The sequence below is a fragment of the Protopterus annectens genome, chromosome 13.part0 (genome assembly GCF_019279795.1).
Source record: "Protopterus annectens isolate FY-2018-M chromosome 13.part0, PAN1.0, whole genome shotgun sequence".
NCBI lineage: Eukaryota > Metazoa > Chordata > Ceratodontiformes > Protopteridae > Protopterus > Protopterus annectens.
The window spans coordinates 368298883-368317444 of NC_056747.1; the positions used below are offsets into that span (position 1 = coordinate 368298883).

Sequence of the window (18562 nt, forward strand, 5' to 3'; positions counted from 1 at the left end):
AGTCAGAAGACTGGTCCGCTAATGGAACTGGATTAACATGCTATCAGCCTGACAACATAAATACTGGGATGCAGTCAGCCCAATCTGTGAACCAGTGAGAGTAATGAAGAAGCCAAAACTGGGAATAGCAGCTATTCCTATTAATGAAAACCACAGCTCTCTGGGGCAAAAAAGTGACCCGGATTAATCTGGCGTTCAAGCATTCTGCTTGTGGGTATGGCCCCACAAGGTAGAAGGATAAAGCCCTGAGCCTAAATACTGACTCAAAAACATCATCTCCTTAGTTACTACATGTTGCTCCCGCTACATTTGCATAAAGGCATTCTGTAAGGAGTCCTTAAGATGAATCAACTCCATAAATTCAAAAATACTTATTCCCAGTGTCCTCCCTCTTCCCTTTCCTATCACCAGTATCTACTCCCCACTTCAGAGAAGATTCTTTGAGGTCTACTTGGTGTATAAAAACACCTGTACAAACAGTTCTATGCAAATATCCTGACATGTTTGGACTTTATTGCATACTTACATATTCTACAAATCTTGTCCCATTTTTCTTTCATAATTTGCTTGTCTGTTCTCTTTCTCTAAGACTTTGCAAGCATACTGCTCGTGTACATCATTATACGGAACATTCAAATCCATGGTCCACAAGTCACTTTTTTGCGCATTAAAAGGGTCTGACACACACTTAGTGTTAAGAAGTTTTTTTTTTTTTTTTTTCAATAATCATTTTTTATTATTTTTCACAACCATATTACAAATTCACACATTATATACAATATATACAAAATGCTTCCATTGGTTAATTTCACATATATATCAACCTCATGTTTTTTTCAATAATGTCAATGATAAATAATACTGAATGATATTAATTTATCAAAAGAATGTTTAATAAGTAACACATTTAACCATCCTGTGAGCTCCTAGTGGATGTTGCTAATTGTGTCATTAATACGTTTTCCACATTTTGTCCATTTGTTGCACATTATGAGAGGAAGTGTTCTACCTTTTGGAAATGGAAGGTTAAGAGCTATGTTGGAAAGTTTCATATTGCTCTTCTGCCCTTGTTTTTGCTTCATAATTCCGATAAGTCCTTCAAGGAGTCGGGGCCAAGCTAATAAAGTAATGTGAGACTTCACAGTTTCAGAGTTCTTGTTCTTTTAAACATGGCTATTAATGCAAATAATTGTATTTTTCAGTTTGATAACTGGGTTAATGAGCAGGTCTACAGACCCTTTTCAGTCATGACTCAGATATAAGACTACAATTTGAAAGTACAGTATAATAAGCATTTGAGTAAAGCTGGTTTGAACAGTACATAAACATACATATGAATAACTTAGAACAAAACACATAATTACATCACTGATCCAGTGAAAATTGTAATAATCACATACACACACACACACACACACACACACACATACTGTACATTAAAAAGGAATCACTAGCACTAACAGTAATACTTTTCAAATCAGAGTGTTAAGAGTATTTACATGTTTACACGGTTTGCTTTGATTAAATCAACAGTTAATTGATTAATTTTAAACAATTGCTTTTTGGCTGAGCCTCCCTATAAATATGCAGCTACTTTTTATATTAAATTGTCTGAAGAAGCGTATCGTAGCATACGCGAAAGCGCTCACCGTTTGTCTTTTTTGTTACCAATAAAAAGTTTAAGCAACGTGGAGAGTCAGAAGTTTTTTGTTTTATATTTATATTTTTTTAGTATTTACATGTTGTTAGATTGTCTTCATTTAAAACATATGTTTGATAAATTATAGGCTATATACTTTGATAAACTGCAAACATTTAACCAGTATGTCGAAAGCAAGTGCACTTGGATTACGTTTGCAAATGTTCCCTGATGACAAGAGTAAGAGTTTCAAAAACTCTCTTGCTGGATTTTTAATAGATTTTTTGCACCCTGACAGTTGAGTTAGTATATAAAAATGTTCCTGTTATTTTTGGCGCTGCCCTGGTTCTAGAGAAAAATGTTTTGCTGTCCTTATTCCCGGGGTCAAAACCGAATCTAACCGGAATCCTCACATTTTATTTAATTTATTTATTAACTAGGGGCTCTCTAAACTCTGAACTCGGATTGAAGCTCGTTATTCTAAGCTTAATTCTGAGTATGTGTGAAAGAGAAAATTACTGCGGCAAACAAGAATCACTACTGATACTCTGCCATTTGTTTGGCATGAAAAATTGCATCACATCGTTTTGCAAAGAAGTGTGTGAAATCTACACAGTAACTAACAATAAACTAAGTACTCATTTTGGCAGCTACGAGTTAATTCCAGTATAACATGTTTATTTTGATGTGGATTTTTCTTTCCGCAGGAAATCATCAAACACTAACAAACTTCCTAACGTGAAACTTAATTCAAGAAAGACCATAATGATTAATAACATCCCTTCCACGAAGTCTCTCAGTCATTCAAGAACTCTAGTTACTTGTCAGCAATCCTCTTAGCAAAAAAAAAAAAACTGTATATCACAAGGTCGTATGGGAATTGTAGTACAAAGTATAATTCAGACGTTTCAGCAATGTGAAGGAAATGTGCACGCGAACTGTCTCACCCAGAGTCACGCGGCTTGGACCTTATTCATAGTTGGGTGGGACTATCAACCTAGTAGCCAACACTACAACGGCTGTGTAGATCGGAGAGGATAGCGGTACTGTGTTGAGTCGATGTTGTTTTGATACGGTTTACATTGTGCCGGACGTGTATGTGCGCATAAACGGTAATTTCCTAGTTGTACAAGTTCATTTTTGTTTGATTTGTATTCTTTTAGTTGTTTGCTTCTGCAAAGGATGGCTAAACTTTAACTAGAAATGCACAGATCGTGTCCTCCAGTTATGTTTATGCCCCTCTTTTAGCAGTGAAAAACTCTAGTATAAATTTGGGTGGAAGATTGTAAATACACAGAGATGGAAGTGTTAAAAAATCACTTCGGGAATAAAGCTGATCGATGTGCTTCACTGTAGATTTGCGTTTGAGTGTGTGTTGATCTAGATCATGTGATTGTAAACAGTGTCAGCAGATAATGTATTTAAAAAGAAAGAAAAATAGCGAAAATTAATAAATGCACATTCTTTGCAGTAAGCAAAAGTGTCATTGCAAACCTGTCCTTAGCGTGCGTTTTAATGATAATTTGAAAGGGGCAGCATTTTTGATTGACGTGGGATCTTTTAATGTGTGTCTGTGTTTGATGTCTATAGTTTTACTTGTTCGTTATCACACTTTTGCATGTATACAACTTGACGTTTTTAATGTTTGTTTTCAGGCACCACCTAGTAGGCTAAACTTCATGGAGCATAGAAAGTCGCTATCATATACAGTCCAGGCAGCAGATAAAACTGCACAGAATAGGGGATAGAAACCTCGAGAAAGCATTAGGCTCTTTGGCAGTGACGTGGGCTTTCTTGTTTTTATTTCAGCAGTGTTTTTTATTTATTTCTGTGTAACTTGTATGCAATTATTTTGTGTACTTTAAAATGTGTTTTGAGTGATTGTAATAAGTAGGGCCTCTTATATCCACAGAAAAGCAGTAAAAAGTATATGTGGCAGTTAATTACTTACTTATGTGGTTTGCCGGAATCTTTTTGTGCTGAAGCTTTTTTAATTTGTTTACAGATATTTTCTTTATCCATACTTGAACTTGGTGAAAATAGCTTGGGAGCTGGACTAGGACAGTACTTGGATATATTAAATATGCACCCCCTGTACATGATGAGCTGATGTAGTTTTACGGTTGTCTGTTTTCTCAGCATGGCATGGGAAGTATATTCTGGCTGTCCTGTTCATCATTCTGCTTTCAACTTTCAAATAAGTGTTTCTTTATGTACTTTGCTTTTAATGGTATTTCATATGTATTGCAACAACTGCAGCTTTTCTGCCAGGGTTTCTTCTCAAACAAAACTACTGGCCCAGTCAGACTTTCCCAGAAAATAAAAAACAAATATAATTTTTTTTTTTATTATTTTAAATTTTGCCATCCTTGAAAAGTTCAAAAGTGAATTTAAGAATGCTGTGATCGAGGACTCGTATTGCATTTGTGCCATTGATAATGGCTGACAGATCCATATCCTCCCTTTCCAGTTTACAACTTTAGTAATGTATGACAGCACACTGCAATAACTATGGATATCATGTCCGTTTACATATCTTTTTGTATGCAAACCTGCAGTTGTAAATGTGCACTTATGTTAATAATTTTCCTGTGAGCCCTGTTTGTGGCTTCAAGGGGTCTGCCAACCAACCCATTTACCAAGTTATTAAATTGTAATAAATAAACTAGGATGATTATGCTGGGCATATTAACTCGTCTAGGGAATCCTGTGAAATAAATGTGCTGTATTTTGTTAAAATAAATAAGAAGGAAAAAATGTTAACATTTTAGTGACGTATACATTTTACTTGATTGTAATTACCTGGTCTGTCTTGTGAACTGATGTATGAAGAATATGTCATATATGTGACAATGTGAGGTATTGCCAGCTATGCCAGGAGAAGTAGGGCAGTGGATGTGTACCATATGCCATCACAGCTAGCTGGACTTTAGTAAAGAATTATATGTTATTTGAATGTCAGACTGATTTGTACAGATGCTTGTGTTGAGTTTGTAAAGTTGCTTGTGTTAAAAATGCATCAGTGTGTCCTGCTGGACAGAGGAAGAAATGTACATGTATTATTTCAACTGTTGAAATGTATATATTGTAATAGAGGCTACTGGAAGAGAAGAGGTTAATTTCAAACCACCTGACTGAAAAACAATAAGGAATTTAAATTACTTAATTTAGGCCATAAAGATTGTCTCTTGCAGTTCTCAATGCAGCTAGAGACAAAAAGTCTGTACTAGGAAGCGTTCTGCACTGTCTTTGGGTGAAGTAATTGCTACTTGGGGAAGGGTTTTGGCTCAAAATTGTTTTATGACTTCCAAGAGCTGCAGCAGATCTTAGCAAGACTCTTTGTGTATTACTGACACATGTGCTAAATCTTGACAGTTTCTAGCAATGGGAGGGTTACATTGGAACCAGAAGTCAGATGACCAGATGTATGTGATGTCATTCTCTAATCCATCACTAAAAATAATGTTTAATATTAGGTGAGACAAGTCTCAGGGTAGTCCTTTCTTGGAACCTGAGAAGGACTGACTCCTCACCTACTTTATCTTGCCTTGCTCTAGTAAGTAACCAAGGAATAATAATTCTTTAGCTCAGTCAGGAAGTTAGAGTGAGATTAGTTAAGTGTTGTTTTTCTGTAACTGTGTGAACCTATCCACCTGTATTATTTTTTAGTATTTTTTGTGATTGGAACTATGGTGTTTTGATATTCTGTATTTTCACGTTCTTTTTTTAAATATATTTAAACTTTTCATTGTGGCTGGTCCTGTAGAGAATATTTTAAACTTGGGAGAGAACTTGTATCTGTTTGGTGACACTGTGGCCACTCCTGGAAGCCTTACTGCATTGGCCAAGCACTATCATTTGTATTAGTATTAATTTTGCTCAGTATAATTGGGTACCCTTGTAAAAGCCTTGGAGTAGCTGGCTTTGGGGTGTCTGGTGGCAGTGTAACTACGTTATAGTCTGGGCAGAAGGGGGCATAGCTAGTAAATCTGTGCCAGCCTTTCCCTTGTGTGTGTGTGTGTGTGTGTGTGTGTGTGTGTGTGTGTGTGTGTGTGCTAGCTAGCTAGCTACTTTGAGCAGGGACACTAAACACTGGTGTCACAGAGAGGGTGCTGGAGGAATTGGCTTGGACAATCGGCTGAGGACTCAACCCTACAGCTGTGCCAGTGGGGAGTCTTACTGGGGATCTGAACAGAGGAGGAAACTCAGACCCCGGACTGTGTGTGTTCCCTCTGCTCTTAAGGGAAGTTGTGCTTGACACAGCGAGCTGCATCTGGCAATACTGGGTGTGTCTATTTTTGTTCCAAGTGATCATCCCTCTCCAGTGCCAGAGGTGAGGATTCCTGCTCCTTGATTACTGGTCCAGAGTTGGAACGTCACATGTTGGTTAGAAGGAATATATAAGTGCTGAATATCCATGAATTAATTTTTAGAAAAACAGGGATGCTAAGTAAGGATAGATCTGGAAAAGGAGTAATACTCAGCTCAACTTAGTGTTGTAGTGTCAAGTTCAGTTACAGGCTTGCTGTTCTTGAACTATTTGAAAGTTTCTGTGAGGCTATTTTTGCTTGGGCTAAAGGAAAGTCTCTCTGTTGATCAGTGGCAGTGAATAACATTGAGCAGCTTCCCTGCCCGTAGAGGTGGTTACTGACTTGAAACTGTAGTTTTATTCTCCGTTTTGGGTCTATTCCTGCTTCTTTCCAGCCCCTGCTATCAAGCACGCTTTAACGTGCTTTAGCGCGGAGTTGCCACTAGAGCAGCATCGGGCAGCGCCGGTTAAACTCTTTCTGGCTCCAGAAAGTCTGTTCTTCAATTTTTCCCTTAGAACTGCTCTGTTAGGAACCTAAACAGTTTACACCTTCACCAAAAAGTGCAGCACTTGTTCCAAATAGCTTTTTCGTCTCAAAAGCTCAGCACTTGTCTTATAAGCATATCCCTTGTCTTATAAGCATTCTCTTTGCAGGTCAAGCACTCCTATATTATACAAATCTCTCACTAGCAAAACTCCCCAGGAGTGCCCACTTCCTGCTAAGCCCACTACTTTTCTGTCTCATACCAACTCATAAATCTTTCTAGCACGTCGAAGGGTCAGATGCTGGCGTCCTCTCCTGCCCAGTTGGTGAATCTGGGAATTCTGAGACAATGTTACAATTGCCTCATGTACACGGACAACCCTCTCCTCCTCCCACGTAACACTAACACTTGTGAGAGATGCAGCTATTTAGCCAAACTGGAGGCTGAGCTCTCTCAACTCAGGACTGGCAAGACCAGGCAGGAGGAGAAGGCAACTACACACACCACAATATCAGTCTCACATAACTCAACCACACCACTGAATCAAACACATAAACACACTAAGACATACTCGGAGGCTCTGAGTAAAAATTTACCTAAACAGCAGAGGCCTCCAAAGCAGACACCCAAGCAACTGCAAACTCAATACACCACACAAACAACACATAAACAACAAAATCAGTGTGCAAAGCAGTCACTGCCCTAAAGGCCAAATACAACACCAAACATACTTGTCGTAGGTGACTCCATAGTTGGACACACTGACGTCCCACTCACCAGGCTGAACAAGGAGAAGGTCACAGTAAGCTGCCTATCGGGCGCTAGAATCCGCCACATAACACAAGCACTCAGGTCACTCCACGGCAAGTACAAGTATGATACAGTCATTGTCCATGCTGGTGTGAATGACCCGAGACGTACCTCCCTGGACTACATGAAAAGAGACATAGAGGAGCTCTCTGATTATGTAGCCCAGGCAGGTATGACCCTGAGCAGTATCCTTCCTTCACCAAGAATGATGCCACAATATAGTGACAAGATGATCAGCTTTAACAATTGGCTTAATTTCTGGTGTCATTCAAAGGGGATCCAGTGCCTGTCTGCCTGGGATGACATGCTCGACAAGCCATGCTGCTTTGCAAGGGACGGCTTGCACCTGTCACCCCTGGGATTCCGGATATTGGCTAAGGCTCTTGCCACCCCCATAGTGCCTTTTTAGGCAAGGCTCAAATTCTAAACCTACCACCCTAGAAAACAAAAACGTGAAGAAACTAAGGGTAATGCTGCTCAATGCCAGAAGTCTAAATCTCAAAATGCACGCACTCGAGGCCCTTCTCAGTATGGAGAACATCGATGTCTGTGCTGTGACTGAAACCTGGTTCAAGGCTCCTGAGAGCACCCCGGCACTATCAGGTTTCATCTCATATCATGCGTTCGGCCCCAAAACCCGGACCACACCACAAAAGGAGGGGTGTATCCATATTCATCAAGGATACCCACACCTCCAGGTTGGTGGCTACGCACGAAGCATCGGAAACCATCCAGGTGCAATTAACCATAGGCAAAACTGCTCTACAATTTGTAGCCTGCTACAGGCCACCCTCTCAAACTCAGGAAACCCACACAGCCTTCCTGAAGACACTGGAGGTATAAATGTATCACCAAACACCATCATATTGGGTGACTTCAACTACCCGAATATAGACTGGGAACATTACTCAAGCCCAAACTTTCTAGCCCAAAGGTTCCTGGAGTTCATAAATTCAAATGCTATGGAACAACTAGTCACCGTCCCCACAAGAGGAGAAAATATACTAGATCTCATCATCACGAACATGGGGACAAAATGCTCCACACCGGAAGTATATCCCTCATTGGTGAGATCAGATCATAAACTAATCTCACTAGAAATCCACATCCCGCCCCCACCCCAAACAAAAGACCACAGTGAAGAACTTCTCTAAAGCAAACTTCACACTACTCAAGACAGGTGTGGTATCCTTCAAGGCCCCCGAGCCAATGGAAACCACAACCCAAGCTGCGGAAGCCCTTACAGATGCCTTCTATGAACACCTTCAGGACTGCATGGATCAGGCAATCCCAAATAAAACCAAGACTCTTTCTACCAAGGGCAAACGTCCAGTCTGGTGGAAACCAGCCATAAACAAACTTTACAATAAGAGGAGAAAGCTATTACATGATAGAGCAAAATCCCAAAAAGGGAAGGCATCTTTGATCAGCATTAGCAAGAAACTACGATCCCTCATAAAATCATCCAAGGCCAACCTTGAGAGAAAAATTGCCATAGATTCAAAAGACAATCATAAGGCCTTCTTCAGCTATGTCAGAAACCTGGGTGGAAACTCCCAGATATGCTCAGAATTAGTCCAAAATGATACAAAAATCACTGAACCCACAGACATTGCCAACATACTGGCAGTCAGGTTCAGCGCAAACTTCACCCCCCTCTCCCCCCAAAAGGAGAGATAACTATCCCAACTGAGAGTAGCCTCCCAGATATCTCAAATGCGCAGGTGAAAGCTGCTCTCTCTAAAGCTAAAAACACAGCATCAGTGGGACCGGATGGGGTCCCCGGCTGTGTGCTACATGAACTCAATGAAGAACTAAACCCGCACATAAGGCAGCTGTTTAATCTTAGCCTCACCACAGGATATGTGCCCAAGGAGTGGCGTACGGCAACTGTGGTCCCACTCCACAAAGGCGGTGCCTCTACGGACCCTGGTAATTACCGCCCCATAAACTTAACAAGCCTGGTCTGCAAAGCTATGGAGAGGATCATAATGGAACTCATAAACAAGGACATAGGGGACTTGCAGACCTTGGACCCAACCCAGTTTGGCTTTGTCAAGGGCAGATGTTGCCTTTTGAACTTGGTCGACTTCTTCGAAACAGTCACCAAGGCCATTGATGAGGGAAAGGCAGTCCATACAGCCTACCTTGACCTTGCAAAAGCTTTCGACGCAATACCCCACTCGGGTATTATAGAGAAACTTACCAGCTTAAATGTAAACCCATATGTCACAAGATGGGTTGCAAACTGGCTAAAGGACAGAACCCACAGGGTTAGAGTTGCTGGAGCCATGTCAGACTCCAAGCTGGTTACAAGTGGAGTCCCATAGGGCTCAGTCCTTGGCCCCCTATTGTTCGGCATCTACTTCTCAGAAGTACAGGCAAACATAGGAGGACTATGGCTGACAAAGTTTTTGCGGATGACTGCAAACTGGGTGCCATAGTGGATAGTACATCGGACACAGACATCCTTCAGAGGAGTCTCACGGAAACTGATAGCTGGTGCCAGAGCCATGGCCTGAAGTTAAACGCAAAAAAGTGTATAGTCATACCCTTCGGGAAAAACAAGGTAACCCCAAGCTACCATATAGGTGGCAACCCACTAAGCACAGAAGAGGTTATCAGGGACCTGGGGACCCAGGTTGACAGTGGCCTCTCGTTTGACGCTCACGTTGCTAAAGTGGTTCGAAAGACCTTCTACATTGCTCACCTGATCATGAAGGGATTCACATCCAGATCAAGTGAGGTCATTGTTCCCCTGTACTCTTCACTTATCAAACCAATGATCGAGTACAATGCCCCATTCGGGATGTATCTCACCCGACACCTGCAGCAATTGGAGAGACCCCAAAAGTTCCTCACCAAAAGGATAAAGGGACTCCAAAACCTGTCATATGCTGCCAGACTGAAGAAACTCCCACTCTATTCAGTTGCATACCGTCTGCTCAGAGGTGACCTGTGCCTGACATACAAGGCCATGACCAACCCGGAATTAATGGACATGCTCCACCTCAAAAAATCCAAATCCACCAAAACCACTAGAGCAAGAGACTTAAACCTTAGCACAGATATAAATAGTACGTGCTGGAGGGATAGATTTATCATCCAGAGACTCCCCATGCTGTGGAATAAAATCCCAGTCCATGTGAGGCAGAGCACCTCTCTGGCTCTGTTCAAGAGAAATCTTGACCGGTGGATGGGAGATCGTAGGTTTACCCTGGGAATCATCTCTGTGTCACTACTGGACAGAGGCACAACAAACTAATGGGCACAGTATTTCTAACATAAGGGGTGGCGTAAGCCACATAACTTTGGGCTAGGCTTATAAATGCCCTAGGGCAGTTAGCCTAGTATAAACCTATGAACCTAAGAGACAGCCGAACCTCATGCAAGGTTATTTTGTCATCTGTGTCCTACAGACACTGTTATCAAACAGTGTTAATAGTGATGACGCATTCTAAGGTCTCTAGCTTGTCTTTTACCAGGCTGTTTCATATAAACAGCCCCCCTTTTGGAAGAAAAATGGGTATGTGGTATATTTTTAATTTTAATAATATGTATTATTCCTGTTAGAAAAATTATGTGAAACAAATTTTTAAACCAAAGCAGCTTTTAGAGCTGCATTCTTCAGACATCTATAAGCTAAGTTCAAATCCCCTCTTTGCAATCTGTAGTCCACCAGGTGTAATTTTAGGTAGGCCTGCCATTCAGGGTAAGGCATTGATTTTACTGCATGTAGACATAGCTATACTTAGGTGTAAGGCATCAATTTCTTGGCATATGTAAATGTAGCTACACTTTTTTATGTAAAGCACTTTCTTAGGTCTTTTTTTTTTTTTTAATATCCCCTGTGCTGTAATTACAGACCTAGACCATATGAAGCAGCAGTACACTTTTTTGTAGAATCCAAGTTGAGACAGAAGGATTGTTTTTATGTTAACTGATAATAAGAACAAGGGCATTATCTTGGCTCAATACTTTTTTTTGATGTTTTGAGAGTTGATGATGTAGGTTCTTATGCATGCTTTTAATTCAACCAAATTGTCTAAAAAATAACTGAATGTGAACGTTTATTCATTATGGCAGGTAGGTAGTAACTAGGTGCTCCATCTTGTGTCTATGAGCCTGTTTTATTTTTTCTTTTTTTCTTTTCGATGATGCATAGCTTTTTTTTTATGTGAGGATTTAAGCTGTTTTCTGTGGTCAGTGCCAAGTTAATACTGTATAAATGCTGGCAGTAGTTGTGATGTAACACTTTGAACAAGAGCACCTGCAGTTTGTATTGATGATGGAAGATTGGCTGAAAACCTGGCAACTCTTCTAAGCACTATTTGCATTTTCTTTTTTCAGATTTTGATTAGATTCACAGCCAAGTGTACTATTCAAGAGTTTATGTAACATACTACATACTGGAGAACAGTTGGTGTCAAGAATTGTTTTATTTTATAGAATGTACTTTTTTGCAGTTATGATTCTTTACATTTTTTTTTGCTGATTCTTTGAAAGAAAGGTTCTTTGTAGTGCTGATCCCAAGGTATTTCCAACTGTCAACTAGTTATGCTCCTGAATTTTCCATAATAAAAAAGAAAGATGAGTTGGCTGTGGCTATACCTTCATAAGCTTGTTTATTGACGTGGGTATTTTTTTGTCTTATTATAATTGAGGACAGGCTCTTCCTGCAAATCTAGTTTGTGATGGAGCTGACTTGTGCTTGCTGTTCACTTAGCTGTTTAGATGACATGCCAATACCGTGTATTAGTTTCACTGTTTTTAGACTCCTATTTTTCATGCCAACTGCTCGTTAGAACTTCAAAATACAACCAAAGATGTGTCATTTCACAGCTCTCTCTCAATAAATCCCACAAACCACCCTCCAGTGTACCCAACCTTAGCTTTTCTTTCTCTGTAGGCACTTCTGCATTTCGATCATGTTGGTGTAGGTATTATTGCTGAGATATTGAAATGTAATGATAACACTCCCACAGTGCCCGAGTTTTGTACCTACCATGCCTCTAGACCCATTGGAAACTTGCGTTAGAGTCTTGGTGTTTAATGACCATATCCCTTCTAGACTTATTCGCAGAGACTCCCACATTGAGCTCTACCTAACTTTTAAGTTAAACTTCCAATGTATAACGTGTCATTAATCCCACACCCTTTCCCAAGGTGGTCATGCAAAGTTTGTTGCATTGTTAGAAGATATAAACATAAGCAACAGCTCATTTAATCCTGGTGAATTCAGCAATCCTCCATAGATGGGCGTATGTACACATCCTTGGGGATAAGCACAGTGATGTCTGGATTGAATAAGGAAAAACTCCCTGGATCAAATTGCTGTCAAATGCACCAGGGGCAGAAACATTCTTGACCTGGTTCTCACAAACTCTGCTTCTACCATGTTCATTCCCCTGGTCAGCCCCTCGTCAGTTAAGTCAGACCACCAGCTTGAGAGCTTTTTTTCTCAAAATCTCCATTCCCCAGTAACCAACTCCGCTGTCTTTATTGACTTCAAAAAGGCCATCCTCCTAAAATTATATGACTGAATTTCTGGATTTACCCATGATACTTCTGCATTTGACCCAGAGTATGCAGCCAGCTGCACTAAAGGTTTTTATGCACATATAGGTAAATGCATTGCTGTAGCAGTCCCTACTAGAGTCTGTTCCATTGGAAAATTCAAAATTAAGCCACCGCGGTGGTCAAGTTATTGTAAACAAACTGTATAACAAAAGGAAGAAACTGCCCAAAGTTTGAAGTTGGGATTTTACTCCCCAGCATGAGAGTAGTTGTGGGGGGTACACGCTAAAACTCGGGAACTTTCCATAAACTGTGGCTAGCATCTGAAACAAAGGATAACTACAAATCCTTCTGAAGGCAGTCATAAAATTGGAAAATAATTTAATTATTGTGAACTTTTCACAGGAAGCCTCCCACTCCCAACACAAATGTCAAAGCAAACCTATTGGCTCACAAGTTTGCTGCCAGCTTGCCTTCTGAAACTCCTATTCTGTTTCCAGTCATCTCTGAGTCACTCTCAACCTTACAATTACAAAGAAAAAGAGCCCTTAAGGTACTTTCAAAGATCAAAAACCGTACTACTTGTTTTAGGTCCTGATACTTTTACTGGGTTGTCAAACAAACACTCCTTCTTAAGCTGTTTAACCTAATCCTAGCTACATACCAGATCCCTGAATTCTGGCACACTACTGTAGTGATGCTCCCTCACAAGGGTGCACCCACAATTGACCCTTTAAACTACAGACTTGTCAGCCTTCCAAGTCTGATCTATAGAGCCATGATCTCCTTAATCACAATATCTAAAATCTCATCAGACTGATCACATCATTTGACTTTGTAAAGGGTATTTCATGCTTGTTAAATCTTGTTTGAGAAGGTAAGTCAAGTCATGTACTGTGGTCACATTGTTCATGTTGCCTGTTTTGAATCGGCCAGTGCATTTAACAACAAACCATTTGAAGGAACTGCAAATAAGTCATGAGCATTAAACACTGATTGTGTGGTAAGATGGATAGCCAGCTGTCATAAGGGCAGAACACACTTTGTCCATGGTAGGTAATGCCTCTGCATACAGAGAAAAGATGACCAGTGCTATCCCCCCAGGGATCTGTACTTGGTTCCCTTCTGTTTGGCATTTATTAATCTGACCTCAAAACTGACAACGCTAAAGTTTGGTTAACAAAATTTGCTGACTGCAAAATGGGCATAATTGTCAAATCCCCCCCCCCCCCAAAAAAAGATGCATGTACTCTTCAAAATGAACTATCACAAGTTAACACCTAGTATAAAGAAAATGGGCTAAACCTAAACTCCAAGAAATTTTGTGTTATCCTGTTCAGACGTCTGCATGTGACTGCAGCCTATATCATTGACAGAATCCGATCATCAAGAGAGACAGTGATTGGGCCGTGGACAGATGGTAAGCAGTCAGCAGCACGGGAATTTTGATCTGCTTCTCTTTTACATTTTAACAGGATTACTTTTTCATTTTCATCAAAAAACATTCAAAAAAGCTGAAATATTGTTTTGGAAACTACTTGGGGCATTTTGGTGAAAAAAAAAATATTTTAAATATTTTCCTGTTGAAGTAATTTAATTATCAAAGGAAGATGAGTCGCTCAAAGGCAGCATCACAAGAAAATTCAGTGAAAAAGGAGTTACAGTCTGTTCATAGTAGTGTACAAGACTTGTCCTTAAAACTGGATAAACTGGACTCTGAAGTTGACGCAATAAAATAAGACTGTAAAAAACAGCTAGAACTAATCAAGGAAATAGTTAAATAACAGAAACTTCAAATATCTGCTATGGAGGATTCTATTAATGATATTGATGGCAGACTTGCAGAAGGAGAACATAACACGGATTTTATTCTTCAACAAAACAAGTTTTTGAAGAAAATTGATTTAGAAAATAGGGTGAGAAAGAATAATATCTGGATCTATGGAGTTCCTGAGAAACAAGAGGGAGATAATATGGTAAACTTTTTAACTTCTTGGATTCCAAAAGTATTAACCTTCCTGAAGGCTTGTAATATGACGCTGAGAGGGCTCATAGATCCATGACTGTAGTAACGTCAAACAAAAAAACCCTCAAATCCAAGATCCATAATAGTGAAATTTTATTTCTAGTCTCTGCATTACCCATCAGACTTGGTGACTCTGTTAGCAGGTTTGACAATGATTATTTCTGTCTGGTGGGCTCAAAGAAAAGCATGTATTCTCTTGTTAAAAATCACTGAAGAAAGCCGTAACTGTAAAGCTTGCCTCTTTATTTCTGATGTTCCATATTTTGTTCATCCTATCACTAATGTTAAGTATGAATTTAAGTTCTATGCTGATTGTTGTTGTTTGTCTTTCGGCTTTTTCCCAGTAAGGGGTCGCCATAGTGGAACTCCGGTCCGCTAATGATTGGCAGTAGACTTTTTTTTTTTTTTTAATGCTGATTTGTAAAAGTGCAAATTTGGTGTATTTAGCAACTTGTACATGGTGTCCTAGGTTTTATGTTGAGATGACCACTCGTAGCCTTAAGGAGAGAGTTCTGAAGAACATTGGAGATATCGGAAGGAATGTCAACACTGATGCTGTGAATAAGCATATTAGTTTGCATTCTGTTTACAGTTTTCTTTTTAAAGTAATTCAGCTGACTGCTAAGAATATTAAAAGAGGAGATTTGTTTAATAAAAGTGGGGTCAGTTAGTTAAAATGGATCATCACTTCACAAGCAGATAAAAATTTTAGTTTAAATGAAAATACTTCCCTATGGCCTTTCCTAAAGGGACGTAGGATTAAGCACTAATTTGCTGTCAAGGCAAGTGATTGATTTAGTTGCCAGCTGCTTTTATTAAATTTTTACTAAGTGTTCATCGACTGTTTTATATTTTACAATGGTATTTTTAAAGTTGTTTGAACAGTCTGAAGAAATGCTTGTGCACAAAAGCACTTACGTTTGTATTTAATACATTGTACGTTGTTTTTAGCCATGCTGGTTGTTCTTTCTTTTGTGGTTTTGGTTTTAGTTTTGAAAACTGCCTGGTCTGCAGCACCATTCAGACTTGGTGACTCTGTTATTAGATTTAACAATGATTATTCCTCTCTGGTGGACTCTAAAAGAAAAGCATGTATTCCCATGTTAAAAATCACTGAAGAAAGTCAGAATAAAAACTCACCTGATTTATCCTGCAGAACTGAGATTATTTTTGCCAGATAGAAGAAGGACAATTGAATCACTGGAAGATGCGAGTTATTCTGTCCAGAGGAATAATTTACTTAATTCCACTGAAGATATGGACTTGAGCCCATCATTAAAAATATAGGCTACAAGGAGTGACTGGACAGTAAAAGAGAAAATTAAAAAGATCAGATGCAAGTAAATCTATTTCTAGCTTGTATTTAATCTGATTTTAAAGTAGTTTGTTTTGTAAATCACCTTTTTAAAGGACACTCATCAAAAGGTAATACTTTTCCTGTTATTCATATAATAATTATAGTTTAAAAATAATAGTTTCCCTGTTAGTGTAATTAATCTGTTTTCACTGGGGGGGGGGAGTACATGAAAATAAGTAATTTAAGTTTTATTAATATGAATCTAAAGTTAAATACCAAAGTAAAACAATTTTAACTTTTCTTTTCTTTTTTGTTCTATTGTCTTTTCTTTCTTAATATAACAAATTAATAATATGGGTTTAGTTTAAATGCTTGTAGGATATGGTGAAGAATGAGCAATTTGAAATCCTTATACTGCTCTCTGATTATTTATTTAACATTATGTATGTGCAGTGTTAGACAGTGGTGGATGTAATTGAATTGTGTGAATTGATGTGTTTTGGGTTTCTCTTGAGATTTTGTAAGGATGTTTAACCCTCCTTTTATGTAATTAAAAATGTCTGTTTTTAAAATGTGGCTTGCTGAACACGGTTGCAAGCCTTTTAGATCCTAATGTTTTTCTTTTCAACTTATCTTCCTGCCTGATTAGAAAGTCAAAAAAAGCAAGTATGAACTCCACAAAATACCCGGCAATTGGCAAAGTGTAGGTAATGAAGGTATAACGCAGCAAACACGGCAAACATGTTTATTGCACACTGAACAACAGCAGACAAAATCCCCACGTAATAGTATTCACTTGTTGTTAAGCGCTTTCATCTGCGGATTGCAGACTTCATCAGAACAAGTATAACTAGCATTAACATTGTGTTTTATACTGATTTTTGGCATCAAAACCTACAAGTTTTCTTAAAGACACATCACTACTCTATATACAATAAATATTCCTAACTTCTCTTGGCTAATTCCTTAAAAAACAACCTTATACACTTCATAATAACTTATACTAATACCTATAGACTATTTAATAAACAACTAAAATCATTACCAATACAATTAAAAATGTTCTAAATATTAAATAAGATCACAACTACAAAAATCTAAAACACAATTGCATCCTACATTTTAGCTAATAATTTACTGGATGTATACAAGTCATGCATAATTTAAAACTATAAATATGATGAACTACAAAAAATTATTACATATTTAAAAAAGGTTTAATACTTATAAAATCATTGATTCCTGGGCTCCTAGTGGCATCTACTAGAATTTGCCACTTACTTTCCCTATATACTAATCTAGTTTTCCAATCCCCTCCAAAGGGTAAATAATGTTCATGATCTATAATAGTGAACAAGAAAGTATGTTGCTCCCCTAGTTCACTTATATGTCTATATATAGTGCATTGTTGAGGTCTTTTGTTTGTATCTTGTAATAATGTTCATATATACGTTTCCTCAACTGTCTCTCTGTTTTGCCTATATAGAATGCTGAACATTCTTTGCATTTTGCAAGATAAACAACCTGTTTTGTATTACAATTTCCACCTCTACTTCTACGAGAAGTTAGGAATATTTATTTTATATAGAGTAGTGATGTGTCTTTAAGAAAGCTTATAAGTTTTGGCGCCAAAATCAGTATAAAATACAATGTTAATGCTAGTTATACTTGTTCTGATGAAGTCTGCAATCCGCAGATGAAAGCGCTTAACAACAAGTGAATACTATTACGTGGGGATTTTGTCTTGTCGTTCAGTGTGCAGTAAACGTGTTTGCTGCGTTATACCTTTATTACCTACACCTTGCCAATTGCCGGGTATTTTGTGGAGTTCGTACTTGCTTTTTTTGACTTTCTATTGTGGCTTTTCCGGATATGGCTGGGAATGGTGAGGATACGCAGTATGTTACAAACAGCGATGAACTAAAATCACTGAGAGCTGTAGTTAACGGTTTGCAAATGGAGGTCAAAAAACTTATGGATATGTTTTATAGCTCTATGGAGGTAACCAAACCAGCGACGGTTACGGAGTGTATGTCTTCAGCTAAAGTTTCGCCAGGGAAGCATTGTTGCTCTAAAAAAGAATAGTACTGGTTATGGACACTAGTACGGAGAACGATATACCTAATGGCCAAATATGTGCGGAAGCTAGTGCGTCAGGTACTCGACATGAATCTTTAGAAGTAATACAGACTGATGACAAATTTGTACTGACACCTGAGAAGGATTTTACGTTCGATTTCAGTCTGTTTCACAACCGGATGGATACAGATATCCAAGGGGCAAAACCAAAGAAAAATCTACCGGTTAAAACTTATACTACTATTGGAAGGAAGGACATCTATACTTCTAAAAAACAAAACTCTCAGTCCTAATAAGGACGTTTTGTCCAAATATGGGATAGATAATAAACGTAAAACAAGTAATGCAGTTCGCTTAGAGAATGATGTCATGAATCAATTTTTAATGAATGATGTTGACT

General features: G+C 38.7%; 1 protein-coding gene across 1 annotated transcript in view; it reads left to right on the top strand.

The window, feature by feature from the left end:
* Positions 1-2616: 2616 nt before the first annotated feature.
* The window catches only part of SCAMP4 (secretory carrier membrane protein 4), a 588202-nt gene continuing 572256 nt past the window's right edge, over positions 2617-18562 (top strand). Inside the window, exon 1 of the mRNA XM_044053975.1 lies at positions 2617-2751. The gene's annotated coding sequence lies outside the window, so the exon portion shown is untranslated. The remainder of the gene's footprint in view (positions 2752-18562) is intronic.